Here is a 17,105-nt window from a genome sequence, read left to right on the forward strand (position 1 = left end):
GCAATGTACTAGGCATTGATTTAAACAATTTATTTAACAGGGTTAATAGAACAATAATAATATATTGTTAATCTTTTTTAAATGTTAGGCACCCATAATTCCTTGATAGAGAGGGTGACTGAAAGTTGTATTTGATAGAGCGGTACAATAAAAAACGCCCCCTCCTCCCCTTGGACTGAACTCCTTATCCCAAAAAGTTAGACATGTGAACTGTAAATTTTTTCAAGTTTTATTCCAGACGCTCCAAGCAACAGAGGCCAACTCGACCTGACGGGCTAATCAAGTAGGTCATTGGCCAGTACTGCTGATACTGTGTTAAACACTCCGCCTGGACAAGTTTGGAACACTGCTCATGTGTGAAGGGCATAGAACAGTTAGTGCCGCAACACAGTGCAACTAAGAGTGAAGGAACATCTTGTAACTTGGAGCATGTGCATGCTGCCGAAAACTCACACACTGAAAATATGACTGCACCTAGCAAGCTGTCCAGAAGTATAGCAAAAAATATATAAACAATCGAGCCTAGACACTCAGGGTATTCAGTTGAGTCCACCATTCTGGCTGCATCTTGAATGGGAGAGAATGATGGTATGTTGAGTTTCAAAGAAACTGTGAATAACAGTTTGGCGATGAATATCTGCTGGCTACTACCCACTGATAAATTTGTCAAGTTCCTGACCAAGGTATTCCCACACCTGTGGCGTAACAGCTGTTGGATGTGGTAACTTCACCAACGCGAGAAGCTAATGTGAAGCCATCCTCCACCCTGTGAGCGAATTCGGTCTACAAACTGCAAGCTGTCAACAATCCAGTTGGGTGAGGTTGTGCCCTCACGGTTTCCTAGCCACCAAGATATCATCAGCCACCATCCTGGTCGCCCCCTAGTGAGGCCATTGCAGCTTGGCATTGAACATAATTATAGTGTTGGCTATCACACTCAATTACACGATTTGGGGATACATTGGTGGCCAAACTCTGGAGGTACTGAGCAGGCCACGCCCATTCTTTGTTTACTTATGGGCCACACGACGCTATGGTAGCAGTTTCCCACAACCCAGGTGAAGGATTTCATGGGCACCATCGGCCCTCAGTTCATTCCTCAACCGTCTGTGCTGGTACATGTGCTGGGTGACCTAAAGGATGGGCATTACACTGTACATTGCCACTGGAAATAAACACTTGTTAATGCTACCACTGCTTCAGTATGCACCTTGGCGCACATCAGGCATCTCCTGCACTGCTTCTTCACCAGTGCTGATGAGTGAAGGCCCTGAGTAGGCCAGGACACTAAGAACTCTAGATATGTGCGTTGTAGCGCAGATAGATACCCAATAAAAGACTACCTGGATTTCCCAGTGCATCTGCTTATATGGTGGTCCTCTGGGTAACATTGAGCCCAGAGGGCAGGCTGCTATGACGTTAAATTGTGTGAACTTGTTCCTCGCTTAAAGCGCCATCAGTATGGATATCTTTTGGATATTCATCTTCTATTTCGGATGAAGATTGGGAAGCTGGTCAGTGTATGAGAATTAATGGTAACATCTTCAGTCATGTGTTCATGTCTCTACTACTAGCAGTCAACTCATTCCATCGCCGCAATCTATAGTGGGATATCTAACCACAACAATCATTGTGATCCTTCACTACAGCTTGTGAAAGAAATGACTTCTGATAACTGGAGTCAGAATGGGCCGACTGGACTTGGGATGTGACCTCGACAGTCGCAACAAACAGCATCATCAGCGCAGTATGGTAAGTGTGGTAACTACTTTTTTCTCCTTCTTGTATTGTGTTGGCAGATTTGACGGTAGGACGCCTAGATTGGCGCGTGAATTTGAGGATTTAAGTTTTTTAGGCTGGATGAAGACTTAGAATCACTGAGTTTCAAGTATGCAGGCATGAGTCTAGTCAGGTGCACGCAATTATCTTTGTTAGGTCACAGTGCATCCCATCTAGAATCAGACTCAGTGACGTGTTATACACGCCATAGGTATAGCCGCTATCGTAGGCAGTATTGTAAATCCAGATATCTTTTGATCAGATGCAAAGATTAAAAGTAGCTTTTCAGTTTATGATTAGCTATATTTATATTGATCAATTTTTATTTCTCCTGCTACTTTTGTGTGTGTATTGGATAAAGGCTTCATAATGTTACCACGTCGGAAGCGATGAAAACTGTGATGGAGAAAGTAGCTCAGCTGAGAGCAGGTAATACAGGTGTTCACAGGAAGTTAAATGCTGTAAAGAAAAAGGGCGGAACCCTATCATGTTTACATTCTCCCACCTTGGGTGCAACTAAGATTGGCCGGCCGCGGTGGTCTCGCGGTTCTAGGCGCGCAGTCCAGAACTGCGCGACTGCTATGGTCGCAGGTTCAAATCCTGCCTCGGGCATGGATGTGTGTGATGTCTTTAGGTTAGTTAGGTTTAAGTAGTTCTAAGTTCTAGGGGACTGATGACCACAGCTGTTAAGTCCCATAGTGCTCAGAGCCATTTGAACCATTTTTTGAACTAAGATTGTCCTAGTTAATCTTGTTGAGAGTTACATGGATTACCTAAAGGAAAAAATGAGGAAGAATGATTAGACATGGGAGATAGACTACTGATGTATGAGGAGGTTGGTTCAAGATAATGAAACTGAATAAGGGCAGTTGAAAGGTGGCTACACTGAGCCACAGCGCCAGAGATTGCGCCAAAGAGTATTATTCCGCCGCCTCCACTGGCAGTGCTTGTGGAGAACTCGTAGAGGAGGGCTTGCTGAGATGGTGTAGTGAAAAGTTCTTGTCGAGAAGTGGTAGTGGAGAGTGCTTGTGGAGAGGTGGTGAGTCGGTGTTGAGATGTTGTAGTAAGGAGTGCTTGTTCCATGTTTTATGCAGTTGTTTGATGGGCTAGACAGCAGATGTTCTTCGAGTGGAAATATTGTAATGATCAGAGTGCTTTTCGTCAATATATATGAAGGTAAAATATTCCCTGTTTTTTCATTATTTCAGTGTCTTAAATAATGCGTCATTACAGATTCAGTCAACAAAGCATCTGGCTCGTGTTCTTGTATTAGAGTGTAATTCTGGTTTCCTTACGCAATTATAGTATTTATATTTTTTAATTACTTCAGTATAAATGATACTTAAAATTTCTTGTCTTATTGAAGAAGAACCGTGCCAGATGTGTACGTTAAATCACACTTCCACACACAGAACAGTTACACTTGTGTTTTGTTGTTGCGTTGGTTTTATAGCTGCTGGGAACTTAATTAATTAATTGTGTTAACGGAAAATTTCATTCCATTCTTTGTTGTTATTCTATGCAGTCAGATTGCGTACTTAAACTAGTCAGGACCAACCGTTTACGAGACTTCGTAATCGGACATACAGCTACTAAATCAAAAACTTAAAAAGTATTTGCATTTCATATTTGAATAATAAAGCCCCCATGCACGTGGCGACCGCTGCTTCGGATCGTCCCTTGCAATTCTTCTGATTGTAAAAATAGTAGACAGTAGTATTGTTGTAGTTTAGTAATTGTAGTCTATATTGCATGTGTAGATTTGGTAATTGTCATTCTTCTAATGGTATTTCAGAATTTAATTTTGTTGTCTTGTATACGCGTTTGACAATTTAGTGCAATTATTTCAATTGTTCGTTAATCGTGTTTGAGGGAAACATTTCGTGTGAATGGTATTGTTGGAGATGAGGAGTCATTGTGTGTAATTTTCGTACAGTGATGAGTTTTGTATGTTTTGTAAGTGATTACGTGATCGATGAAAAAGGCAAAAATGATGGATAGTCAGAATGACGAAATTGTTGACATGGCGAACTCGCCAACACAGGACAACAGTATGATGAATAATGAAGTGGAAAACAATTTAATAAGTCGGGAAGATAGTCCGGAACCATTTCAAAATTTTTCACAATCAAAAAATTTTCAGAATACGAGATTAACGACAGAAGATATGGAGCAATTGATGGGTGCTATATTACATTTGGGATCACAGATGGGAACTTTGCGATCTGAAATTAAAACTGAGACAGGAACAATTAAAACCAAGATGAAAGCAATGACAACACGGTTAGGCTCACAAATAGGAACAAGTAAAACCGAGATGGAAACAATGGAAACACAGTTAGGCTCACAAACAGGGACATGTTTCAAAAACATGAAAGATGAATGAAAGAAAGAAATTAGAGAAGAAGTACAACCGATTTTGAATGCTCACAATAATAGTTTAATTTCAATAGAAATTAGACAAGAGGAAGAGGACAGAGAACAGGAAGAAAGAGATCGCGTGATAGTACAAAAATTTTCAGAGTTAAATTTACAACGTGCACACGTTAAGGAGGAAATATTTGAGAGAATCGAGGAATCCATACCAAATGACAGAATAAATAATCTAACACAACAATATGAACAGTTAACTACTAAATGTGACAATACCGAAACCCGAGTCGAGACACTTACAGTAGACATAAATAAACAGAAAGAACAATTAGGTGACTCATCGGAAAGAGTTGAGGAGATCTCAGATAAACTGATAAGTCTTAGTTTGAATGGGGACAGAGATTCGGATGATACAGCTCCATTACCATTTGCAGAAACCGAAGAGTACCAGAATATTAATAAGCATGTTGAAAAACAGGGAAAATTTAATGAACGCGTTAAAAGGGAATTTGAGGCATTACAAAAGCAAGTTAAACAAATTGAAGGCGAAATCGTAGGAAAAGACAGCAAAGGAAATTTAGAATCACAGATAGCAGAGGGGTTTGAAGAAAGCAATTTATTTCATTTACGGGATGCGACAAGAGAGCGCCAGGCGCGCGAACTTGACAATAATCGACATTCGGACTGGGACAGATGCGGTAGGTCTTTGTCGCCACGAGGTGAAAACTTTGACTATAAACACTTTTTGACTGTTCGGAAATTTAAGATCTTCCGCAATTCTAAGAATGACATACATCCATGTTCATGGTTAGATCAATTTATGTACGCACTTCCACCAAATTGGCCACTAAGTCACAAACTGAAATTATGTGCGGCTATTAACGTCCTCAGGGGATTCACTACTCTAAGTGAATATGTGCCGTAGCGTGCCGTACTTAATGTGGATGAAAGATGAGTGAGTGTGTTTTGTGTGTTTTCCCTTCCTAATCCCAGATAAGTGGTACCGACTTATCTCCTAAATATTATTTTACTTGCTTGTTGTGGTTTGCACTGACACCCATAAATATTATAGGTTTACTGTTATTTGTGTATTGTAATAGTTAATATGACAATTATCTGATATGATTTGTGTGTTTGTTATAATTGTATGTTTAGTGTAAGAGCATTGAGAATAATTTTGTAAAAGCAATTGTGTGTGCATTCAAACTGTTGTTCACACCTGCACCTGTTCAACATTGATGTGTGACACTTGGAAATGTTTAATTTCTGCTGATGAACTGTGTGATTAGTGATAGTGAATATTATGGACTGTTACCTGCACTTTTTCAACATAATGGGTGCCACTTAGAAATGTTTAATTTCTGCTGATGAACTGTGTGATTAGTGACAGTGAATGTTATGGACTGTTACTTGTACTTTTTCTACATGATTGGTGCCACTAGGACATGTTTAATTTCTGCTTATAAGCTCTGATAAACAGTGTGATTAGTGATAGTGAATATTATGGACTGCTGTCTGCACCTGTTCAACATTACTGGGTGCCACAGATGGAACTGCTTCTACTGAAATGAAGTCACTTGTGGTGTCTGCACCTGTTCAACATTGCTGGGTGCCACTGATGGACTGCTTTTACTGAGATAATGTCATTTGTTGGTGTCTGCACCTGCTCAACATTGCTGGGTGCCACTGATGAACTGCTTCTACTGAAATAATATCACTTGTTGGTGTCTGCACCTGTTCAACAATGATGGGTGTCACTAATGGAACTGCTTCTGCTGAGAAATGTCACTTGTTGGTGTCTGCACCTGTTCAACATTACTGGGTGCCACTGATGGACTGCATCTATTGAAATACTGTCACTTGTTGGTGTCTGCAACTGTTCAACATTGCTGGGTGCCACAGATGGAACTGCTTCTACTGAAATGTTGTCACTTGTTGCTGTCTGCACCTGTTCAACATTGCTGGGTGCAACTGATGGAACTGCTTCTATTGAAATAATGTCTCTTGTTGGTGTCTGCACCTGTTCAACATTGCTGGGTGCCACTAATGGAACTGCTTCTACTGAAATGATGTCACTTGTTGGTGTCTGCACCTGTTCAACATTACTGGGTGCCACTGATGGACTGCATCTATTGAAATAATGTCACTTGTTGGTGTCTGCAACTGTTCAACATTGCTGGGTGCCACAGATGGAACTGCTTCTATTGAAATGTTGTCACTTGTTGCTGTCTGCACCTGTTCAACATTGCTGGGTGCAACTGATGGAACTGCTTCTATTGAAATAATGTCACTTGTTGGTGTCTGCACCTGCTCAACATTACTGGGTGCGACTGATGGAACTGATTCTACTGGAATAATATCACTTGTTGCTGTTTGCACCTGCTTAACATTGCTGGGTGCAACTGATGAACTGCTTCTACTGACATAATGTCACTTGTTGGTGTCTGCCACTAATGGAACTGCTTCTACTGAAATAATGTCACTTGTTGGTGTCTGCACTTGTTCAACATTGCTGGGTGCCACTGATGGAACTGCTTCTACTAAAATGATGTCACTTGTTGGTATTTGCACCTGTTGACCATTGCTGGGTGCTACTGCTGGAACTAATCATTGAAAGCATTTTATGTGAACATTTGTACAAACTGATTTTTTGTGTATTGTGTGAACTATTATGTAAAGTCACATGAAGGAAACAAGTTGTATTGCTTACTGTATTTCATATATTAGATTATTGAAAGGTCAGTGCAAAGCCAAAATTTTATCTAATTATGTGATATTTACGTATTAATATTATCTTTTATTTTTGTCTGTATTTTTGTGGACGAATTTGGTGGTATTTTCACCACCAATGCTGGCAAAAATACCATCAAATTCTGGCCCGTGGAGGAGGGGCATATGAAAGGTGGCTACACTGAGCCACAGCGCCAGAGATTGCGCCAAAGAGTATTATTCCGCCACCTCCACTGGCAGTGCTTGTGGAGAACTCGTAGAGGAGGGCTTGCTGAGATGGTGTAGTGAAAAGTTCTTGTCGAGAAGTGGTAGTGGAGAGTGCTTGTGGAGAGGTGGTGAGTCGGTGTTGAGATGTTGTAGTAAGGAGTGCTTGTTCCATGTTTTATGCAGTTGTTTGATGGGCTAGACAGCAGATGTTCTTCGAGTGGAAATATTGTAATGATCAGAGTGCTTTTCGTCAATATATATGAAGGTAAAATATTCCCTGTTTTTTCATTATTTCAGTGTCTTAAATAATGCGTCATTACAGATTCAGTCAACAAAGCATCTGGCTCGTGTTCTTGTATTAGAGTGTAATTCTGGTTTCCTTACGCAATTATAGTATTTATATTTTTTAATTACTTCAGTATAAATGATACTTAAAATTTCTTGTCTTATTGAAGAAGAACCGTGCCAGATGTGTACGTTAAATCACACTTCCACACACAGAACAGTTACACTTGTGTTTTGTTGTTGCGTTGGTTTTATAGCTGCCGGGAACTTAATTAATTAATTGTGTTAACGGAAAATTTCATTCCATTCTTTGTTGTTATTCTATGCAGTCAGATTGCGTACTTAAACTAGTCAGGACCAACCGTTTACGAGACTTCGTAATCGGACATACAGCTACTAAATCAAAAACTTAAAAAGTATTTGCATTTCATATTTGAATAATAAAGCCCCCATGCACAGTGCTTGGGCAAAAGCAGACTGTGAGGAGAAAGACGTTAACATTGCGAGTTTAGTGGGGTGGTAAGATTGTGAAAGTTAAAGTAAATTATGTGGGATTAGCAGCTTTAGTAGCTTGTGTGAATTCAGCCTAAATCAGCTGTAGTGCCAGAGAAAACAAATGTGTGCTGTACATACATACATATATACATATCCAGCTATCACAGGCTCTGCAGACCATGTGGTGCTTCCACAAACTGCCTCCCTTCCTTTCTGTTTACTGCTCAGTTCCTCTAGGTGTCTTCAGTCCTAAGGGCTGCCTGCTCCTCCGCCAGGTCGTCCACCAGGCGGTACCTTGGTCATCCTATGGAGTGTCTGGTGTTTGGTTTTACCTCAAGTGCCTTCTTCACCCGTCTTCCTTCTGGAAAACGGCCTATGTGGCCTACCCACCGGTTTTTGCTGCTCTTCAGCTTCTGTAGCGATTGTTGGTTGTTGCATCAAGTTATGGATTTCCTCATGCTTCATCCTCTCCATTCTCCTATAATTAATATCAGTCGTCATATTCATTCAAATATTAATAGTTTTACAATATGTGGTGTACTGGGAGGAAGCTGACAGGTGTTATATGCAGGTGCTGCAGTCAGTAACAGGTGTATTCCTGGACGGGCGTGTACGAGGAAGTACATGTGCCAATGATTTTCATGTTGTGCAGAGTGTAGCTGCAGATCGTAATTTTGCTGTACATACTACAAGGGATGCATTGGAGGCTACTGTTATAATTAACTTGCAAATGTTGTGGTTAAATAGGTAGGACAGACACATTTAGTTGTAAGAGATGCACCGGATTCATTGCCACCTGTAATGGCAACACTCCCTCGAAAATGGGAGGAGGTAGAAGCAAGCAATATGCTAAAGTTGGCAACGAAGAACACATGACAGAACTCCGCTCATGGAGGGGGGAGAGGGAAGGGTGACACATTGCTCCATTTGGTTTGTTGGTTGATTTGGGGGAAGGAACCAAACAGCGAGGTCATTGGTCCGATTGGATTAGGTAAGGATGAAGAAAGAAGTCGGCCACGCCCTTTCAAAGGAACCATCCTGGCATTTGCCTGAAGGGATTTAGGGAAATCACAGAAAATCTAAATCAGGATGGCTGGATGCGTGTTTGAACCGTCGTCCTCCCGAATGCGAGTCCAGTGAACTTACCACTGCACCACCTTGATCGGTGCTCCATCGAGAGAGGGAGGAGGGGGAACTGTTGACGATGACATGCTCCCTCAATATCTGTCTCCCACGAAGGCCAAAGCAGTTAAACAGCTTTTCAGGGTACAGGGAAATACAACATTGCAGGAAGGATTCGGCATATAATTAGCAGTGAAGTAATGGAAATAAGGGGGACTACCAGGAATACTGGTAGTACCATCTGTAGGTTATGTGTTATCGTGGTTCCAGGGATGAATTTCCTGGGAAAACATAAGGCAACTATTTGTTGTCAAGAGAATGTCCCAAGGGATGTGTGAAAACAGTACATGAAGAAACCACCAGATAAATGAGAATGGAGAGCTTTGCGACATTGTTTTTGTGGTTTATTCTCTGCATTTGTTATGTGATGATACAAGGTAGTGATGTCTATCGGTGAAGAGTGAGGGAGTTCAACACGCTGACAGCGATTCAAATACGACGTAAATAGTGGAGCAAGGCCGACATCACCCCACTCTCCAATGCTGCCAGATGTATTCAAGATGATGGATCAAAGAAGGTGGTGATAGATATGGCAACAACGCAATGGCGTCATGGTGGGAAGTTCAAATTTTGGCGGGAAGATAGGTCAATTGGGCTACCTCCACTAACCTAACCCCTTCCCTCTCCCTCCCCCCCTCCCCTCCCCCAGGAAATGGTGGGAAGTTCAAATTGCAGCAGGACAGGGCAACACACCACAGCTACCTCCACTAACCTAAGAAAATGGCGGGAAAATATATCACTTGGGCTACCACCACTAACCTAAGTCATTCGACCGCCACCTCTTCCTAGGAATGCGGGATAGGATGGACGTAGGTCTTTATTTTACATGCAGTGTTTATTTAAACCGTTTGATACAGTAGCTCCATCCAGTGTGTTCACCATGGCCTCTGGAGTCCAACTGACCTAGTACACAGTACTGTCACCAGAGAGAGTCGTCGTCCCTCCCGTGATGTAAACCAACAAGACACTCTAAAGGGAGAAAATGGCAGGAAAAGCACTCAGCTTGTTCCAGGCCGCTGGAGAGAGGAAGGTGTGTACTTTATTTATTTCGGAACATTTTATTCAGGGATGAATTTGACATAGTATATTTATTACACTGATACAAAACACTCACCCTGACATTTTTGAAGTCGCAGTAAATAGTCTACAGACCTGCAAACTACTCGTAAATAATGCAGTACACTGATGTACAGAGACCCAAACAACTCGTAAATTACCGAAATAATGCAGTACACAGCATACAGATGTGCAAACTACTCTTAGATCATCGAAATAATGCATGTGTAATGCTATGCAAACACTCTCACTATGCTTAAACAGCCGAAAATAATGAGGTGGACAAACACTCACTGCACATAAAAAACAGCTTCCTAACTATCGTCAACCACAATGTACAGTGAATTGTTCCTACGCACACAAGCATCGATGCTGCTGCGAGCCACTGTCGGATAGACGAATATACAGGCACGAGCTATTGCTCTCAGGCCGCTGCCGACGGCAGGTGAAAGTTGCATCTACAATTAGAGTTCTTCGAGTATTGTACTGACGTCACATGTCTATGTAAACAAGAAGAAATCCACCCTCTGGGCCACAGGCGCATGTTTACTGTTGCTGGCGCGAAACCTACCTACCTGTGGATACTGACGTCACAGGTCGCGCTATAGAAATCTGTTCCACGATTCCCAGAATAGCACAGGGTGCATTGTTCCTAGCGATGCTAATGGGACACGTGCGATGCCTCCAGCCGCATACGTGCTTATCCAGCCACAATGTGTGCTTGCAGGTCCAGAACAAGCCTAAATGCCAAGTGAGAGATATCTGCATAGCGACTCACCCACACAGGCACAGTTAAATGCTCTCAATGTTATACTGATGTCTTATGTCTATGTAAAAACAACCAAGCATCCCCCACTGGACGAACTATTGATATCTTCTGCAATACTTTCAGAAATTGTTAATGAAAATAGTCGAGAATGATACCAAATGCATTCTTGCTGATGCTCCTAATGGCAGAACACATTCATAACATATTAGCAAGTCACAGAAATCGTAAAGTATCCCAGAAATAGTTAATGATCGCTTTTGTAGGAGCTTTCGTGATGTCTCAGCTTATCTGCATGGAAATTCTTGTCCTAACAGGACCTGTCAACGAAAATAGAACAGAATAACGCCGAATGTATTCCTCCTCATAGTCCTAACGTGGCAACCCCATCCATCATGTGTTGCCTTCCTAGAATTCGTTGAATCCTGCCTTCAACATAAATCTCCGAAACGCAAACGTTCTCACCACTATTTAGAGGCTCCTGTGTACCGGCACAAAGTATGTCTTGTGAATGAATGGGGCGGTTTGATTGGCAATTAATGAGTTTAACCATCAAATTACTGATGTTGCTGGTGTGGAACCCCTGTCCGCCTTTTTCTTTCTGCACACAAGACTTTCAGTGGTAAAACTATTTTGTACAGATCGCCATATTGCACTGACAGTTAAACCCTGAAAAGTGGCCTACAAATCGTCAAATACATCCCACATACTCCCTTGCCGTAGTGCTGTGCTGACAGAGGAATATGCCACTGTAAACGTGGCCCATGACTGCAGCCATGGAAATGCGTGTCAGCCAGAGGCAGGCCGGCCGGCCGTGGACGACACCTTACCCTAGGAGGATCTGAGTAGTAGGAGTTCGAATGCTGTCAATACTCTCAGCACATACACTTGTCGTATTGAATCCTCTTAAACTTCCACAGAGCATACACGCGACACACGCAGACCCGAAGGTAACTCAGAGCAAACTGGGTATTAGTTCACTATTTACCTGTCCAGGCGCAGCCATGACCCAAATCACCATGAATCGGAAGCTTTCTCGGACACTCTGAACAAGATTATAAAGGATGGCATGCTTGCTTGCTGCTGCGCTTTCTACAGCCATCTCCAGACACACAATAATACTGGGAACCAGTCACATATTTGTCAATGTAGCTACAATTAAATGTAAGGATTGCTGCCACAGTCTGAAACCTAGCAACGTACTGGATATGTCTCCTCTTAACGACCGTGGTTCTGGAACGAATCTCAGTACCTATAGCGCACTTAATTTTCCACATAAACGTTTTTTTTCGTTCCCCTTGCGCCTATCGATATGCTGAATCTATACCTCCCTAACGATAGGACATGCAGTAGCGATCGCCAGACACTCACACATATACCACGAAGACTGTTGTACAAAGGCTGGGTCAGTTCCCTTCGACGCTAAGTTATCACCGTTTCGAGTACAGCCTGCTTGGTTGCTTGCTTTCTGCACCAGTCTCCAGACTTTGAAATTACAAGAACATATGTAATTTCGTATGGTTTGTTAGAACATCATATTTTTTCGCGATACTTATCGATATCAAGCACATAGGAGTATGCTACCGATCGCCGGCACAGTGTAATTCCGAAGATATACACTGGAAATTATTTCTGCAGAAACCCAAAACGTTAGCGAGGTGGAGCGTGCTGTAAACCCTTGAGTAACTAGAAACTTATCCCGGCTGCGAAGAAGTTTGCGTGAAAACTCGAAAAAGTAGAGAAAACTGATATTTCCACTCGTGAATACCAATGTCGGTGATGTAACAGATTCCAAATCATCTTTATAGTTTACAAAGTCAACTAAGGTGTTTCTCATGTCTAGGGAACCAGCAAACGTGTTCTTCACCCGTCATTCACCTGCTAGATGCACTCAACACACCACAATCGATGTCCTCTCAAACAAATAAAGATGGGAAATCTGAAGAAGCAGTCAATCAGACAATTTATATGGGATGGAATAATGGTCCAGTGCAAACACATGTCCGTATTGAATCTTCTCAACGTGATCAGGAAAGCTGTCCAAACTATACTAAGTAATAGTTCGCTATTCGGCCGTCTAGAGGACGTCACGGTTAAGTCAGCTACGTTTCTGCATCCCAACAGGCCGTTCCATTTGGATGGCACCTGCCGTTAACGGGAAACGTGAAACATTCCCACCACAGGCCACCGGCGGCGCGCCACACACCCCTACAAAGAATCGTCCTAGGAAATCGGTCACATACATATTTGATCACTATACTTACAATTAAATGTTACGATTGTGGTCTCAGTTGAACGACATTCGACAATGAGCGAAGTATCGGAAAATCACCCTGCTGACAGCTGTGGCTCTGGAAATAGAAATATCTGTACCATTCTTATGACTTGGCACACTCCTCCCTTTGCTATCACAGTATTCCACGTCAAATCCATACCTTCCTTACGACTGGACATAGTCATTTCCTTTGCACATCTCAGAACACAAACACATACTTTATTAACCTGATTCGCAAGGCGAACGCATCATACAGCCCGTACTACTAAGTGTAATACTTCGTGAGTAACTGACTGCTGGCGATACGAAATAATACTGACCAAACATTAAGGATGGTAGACTTCTTTCAAAAGTTTTTTCTTGCGAGTGGTACCACTGTGTCTTAGAAAGAGAGGTGTAGTCGTCTTACAAACAGCCAGATGTTAAAAAATTCGATCGCAACAACTACTGTATGTTAATGTCACAATTGGTCTTGGTTCTACAGGTATCCATGTTAAAAGCTATACTGGCTTTGTAAATCGAAGTATAACATTACCTCTGAATGAAGTGGTTTCTTCCAGACAAATACCGTGACACTGAATATAGACGGTGATCACTGCAGTATATAGCATCAGACCAACAGCGCGGTTACAAGTCGCTGGCAGTGCAACCACGTAATAAAATTACCGAATTTAGAAAGTGATTCGGCTAAATAACGTGGTATGCAACCGAGATTTGCAACTTCCTCACGACGCTGCCGCAGGATATTTCTCCAGTATTTGTAACGCATTCCATCTTGATGCCATGCCAGAAGTTCGGTGATATATCGACTGTGTTATAGGCGATGGTTGACTGAGAAGGACCATGGTGTGCTGATTGAGGTTGTAAGAAATGTACACTAGCTAGTATTACGCTATCCACTAGAAATGCTGTCTGGTATTTGGAATGAAGTCTCTCCATTCAACCACATACCTGTGTTGGATCCTTTGGAGAGGTCCTTTAATAGTTACAGACGCTAGTGAATCATATTTCTGGAACTCTCATACCTCGAAAAGAGTCACTTTTCTCGAACCTATCTGCTACAGTAAAATTCGAACATTGTTTTAGGTAGTCCCTAGGCACCTTGCAACTGCTGCCATTTCTGCAGCTTTACGCATGTGATCGTTCCAATTTAAGTCGGAACTGAGTAGAAGCCGGAGAGAGTTATATCTAAGACGTTCTCCTACCTGTGTAGAAATAGGCTAAGCGATGTTAGTGTGACAGAATTGTGTTTTGAACATTCTAGTAAATGGGAACATATTGTCGTTGCTCCTCCAACTGTGCACGATGTGTAAGGTCAGTGCCAAAGAAAGCCCGCTCCTGCAACACGAAGTAGTATAAAAGACAGTACGGGAACTGGGAGAAGGATGAGGATTTAGTACTGCATTGTGGTGTGCCCCCAAACTAATTATAAGTACTGCTGTCCGAAGCTGATCATCGTCTTTCAGAGTCCATTCAATTCTATTAACCCAACATGTTATCTTCGTTATTCTGTACCATCCAACAGAGAAAAATTACGAATTATAAAAGCTCCACTAACTTCATACGATAGAGAACACGATAAGATTTTTACTGCATTTCTCTCCTCCCATATATCGAAAATAAACACAGTTTGTATGCCGGCATCGAGCACATGTCATGTTCCTATTAAATATACGGCTATTGATCCATTGCATGGACTAGTGTATAAAGGTGCATCGCCTGTACTGTAGGATCGTATCCCACAAACTATACTATAAGTGAAAAAGACTCTCCCAGTAACCCTGTGACATTGTCTGAAACATGCTTTTTTTTCTGCTGTAACACGCTTGGTACACTGCCGTACATTTTGTTTTCTTCTGCCACATCTTCGAGGTCTGTTTCAGGTTCTAAACTGACATTACCATGTTCTGATCCACTGTTTCTCACAAAAACTAGATGTAGCATGATATATGTCATGTTATTACTGCTGCTACCATAACACACCGCACACACTGGATGATTTTAAATAAAAGACAGTTACAACATAAGGAAACTGCAAGAGTTTGGCAGTGTTGTGGAGAGTTTCCAAACTACATACTACAGTCATAGAAATTGAAGATTGGTCAGCCCTTCCCACATTGTAGGTATGAATTTATTCGCACCACTTCATCCACTATATGTGAGACCTGTTTTCTTTGTACCCTCCTCCAATGGTCCCATTGATTAGTACCAGCTATTATTCTTGCCTCGTTTAGGTGCATAACATTTTGTTAGAGCCTACGTTACCAGTAGAGCTAGCAATGTGCTATGCGAATAATGTCCAAACTCGGTTACTATTTGTATGTGTATTCACCATGGTGCCTCTAATTATGCCTTTCAACATTAAGTTTGGTAACCGCATGCTGTTTAGTATGTATCTCAATGCATTAACATTACTATTGTTATTATTATTCTATCAATGGGATTGTGGAAACATCATGTCTATTACCGTGTAATTCGAAACCGAGCGTTTCACAATTAGCGGTATTGGGATGAATCACACAGAACAACATCTGTCAGAGGGGTAAGGCGCGTTAGGTGGAACAGTGTGCAGGACTGATGCCGTGTTTATACTGTATGCGCTGTCCACCAGACAGGGAATAGTTGCAGGTGGAGTAAAGCGCCTGTGACAGACTCCAATGTACATGCGCACACGTACCGAGTGTGGCAGATGTATGGCATACAAAAACGATGAATATGTGGATATACTTCTGGTCCTTGGTGCATCTGACAACTGGGCTGGTGTTGCCACTCATGAATATGCTGCTAGACATCCTCATCGAGGCCATCTGGATTAAAATGTGTTTCGTCGTCTGGAGCTGCGCCTTAGGGTGTCAGGTTCTCTCCTTCCACCACTGCATGACAGGGTCTCCGCAGATTCGCCGTACTCCAGCTAATTAGGAAGCTATTCTGGAGATCATACATCAAGAACCTCAGCAAAGTACAAGTAGCGTAGCACGCCAGCTGCATGTCTCACGACGTACGGTCGTTAACATGCTGCACACGCATGGGCTGCACCCGTATCATTATGCTTTCATACAACACCTGCATCCCGCAGATCGCCATCAGAGGATGGAATTCTGTAAATGATTCCAACAACAACGGGGAGCCAAAAATGACTTCTTGATCACTGTAATATGGTCGGATGGAGTAGCATTCCCTCGTGAGGGTGTGTTCAATAAGCACAGTGCCCAGCATTGGCGTGAGGTTAACACACACATCACCCGCGTCCTTGGATATCAAGTTCGCTTTGGTATCAATATCTGGGCTGGAATATGGGGCGACAGGTGTTTGGGTCCCTACATGTTGCCTGACTGGTTGGCGGCACAAAGGTATCATGCATTCCTCTTAAACTATCTGCCTGATGCTCTGGAAGATGTTCCACTACATGTTTGGCAGAGGATATGGTTCCAACATGATGGTGCACCTCCACACTCTGCAATTAATGTGCAACAGTATGTGGACAGAACATTTCCAGGGAAATGGTTCAGAAGTGGAGGTCCAGCTGTATCGCCACAGCGTTCACCTGACCTAAATGCCCCCTCTTCCTGTGGGGGCACCTGAGGGAGCACATGTATTGTACTCTGCCGATGAATGTGGAGGAATTAGTAGCGCGTGTTCATGCTGCTCTTGTTACTGTGGACACAGCTTTGCTGCAAGGGGTCCAGAGCTGTATGATCCAGCGGCTTGCGCAACATTTGTACATGCAGGGAGGTCGCTTTGAGCGTCTGCTGTTCTGAGGACAACGTATTCTGTTGTGAAGGTCAAGTAGACGTTGTGTTATTGTACTGGGCTATCATCTTTATCATTTCGAAATTGATATTGTTTTTGTAGTTATTCTGTCCTATGACAGGTCATTTGTTTCAACTGTCTATTTATTTGTCTAACCACGTATTTGTTATGTTCAACGTTATCAGAGTAAATTGTGGTTACATGTGA

Source organism: Schistocerca americana, chromosome 5 (genome assembly GCF_021461395.2).
Source record: "Schistocerca americana isolate TAMUIC-IGC-003095 chromosome 5, iqSchAmer2.1, whole genome shotgun sequence".
NCBI lineage: Eukaryota > Metazoa > Arthropoda > Insecta > Orthoptera > Acrididae > Schistocerca > Schistocerca americana.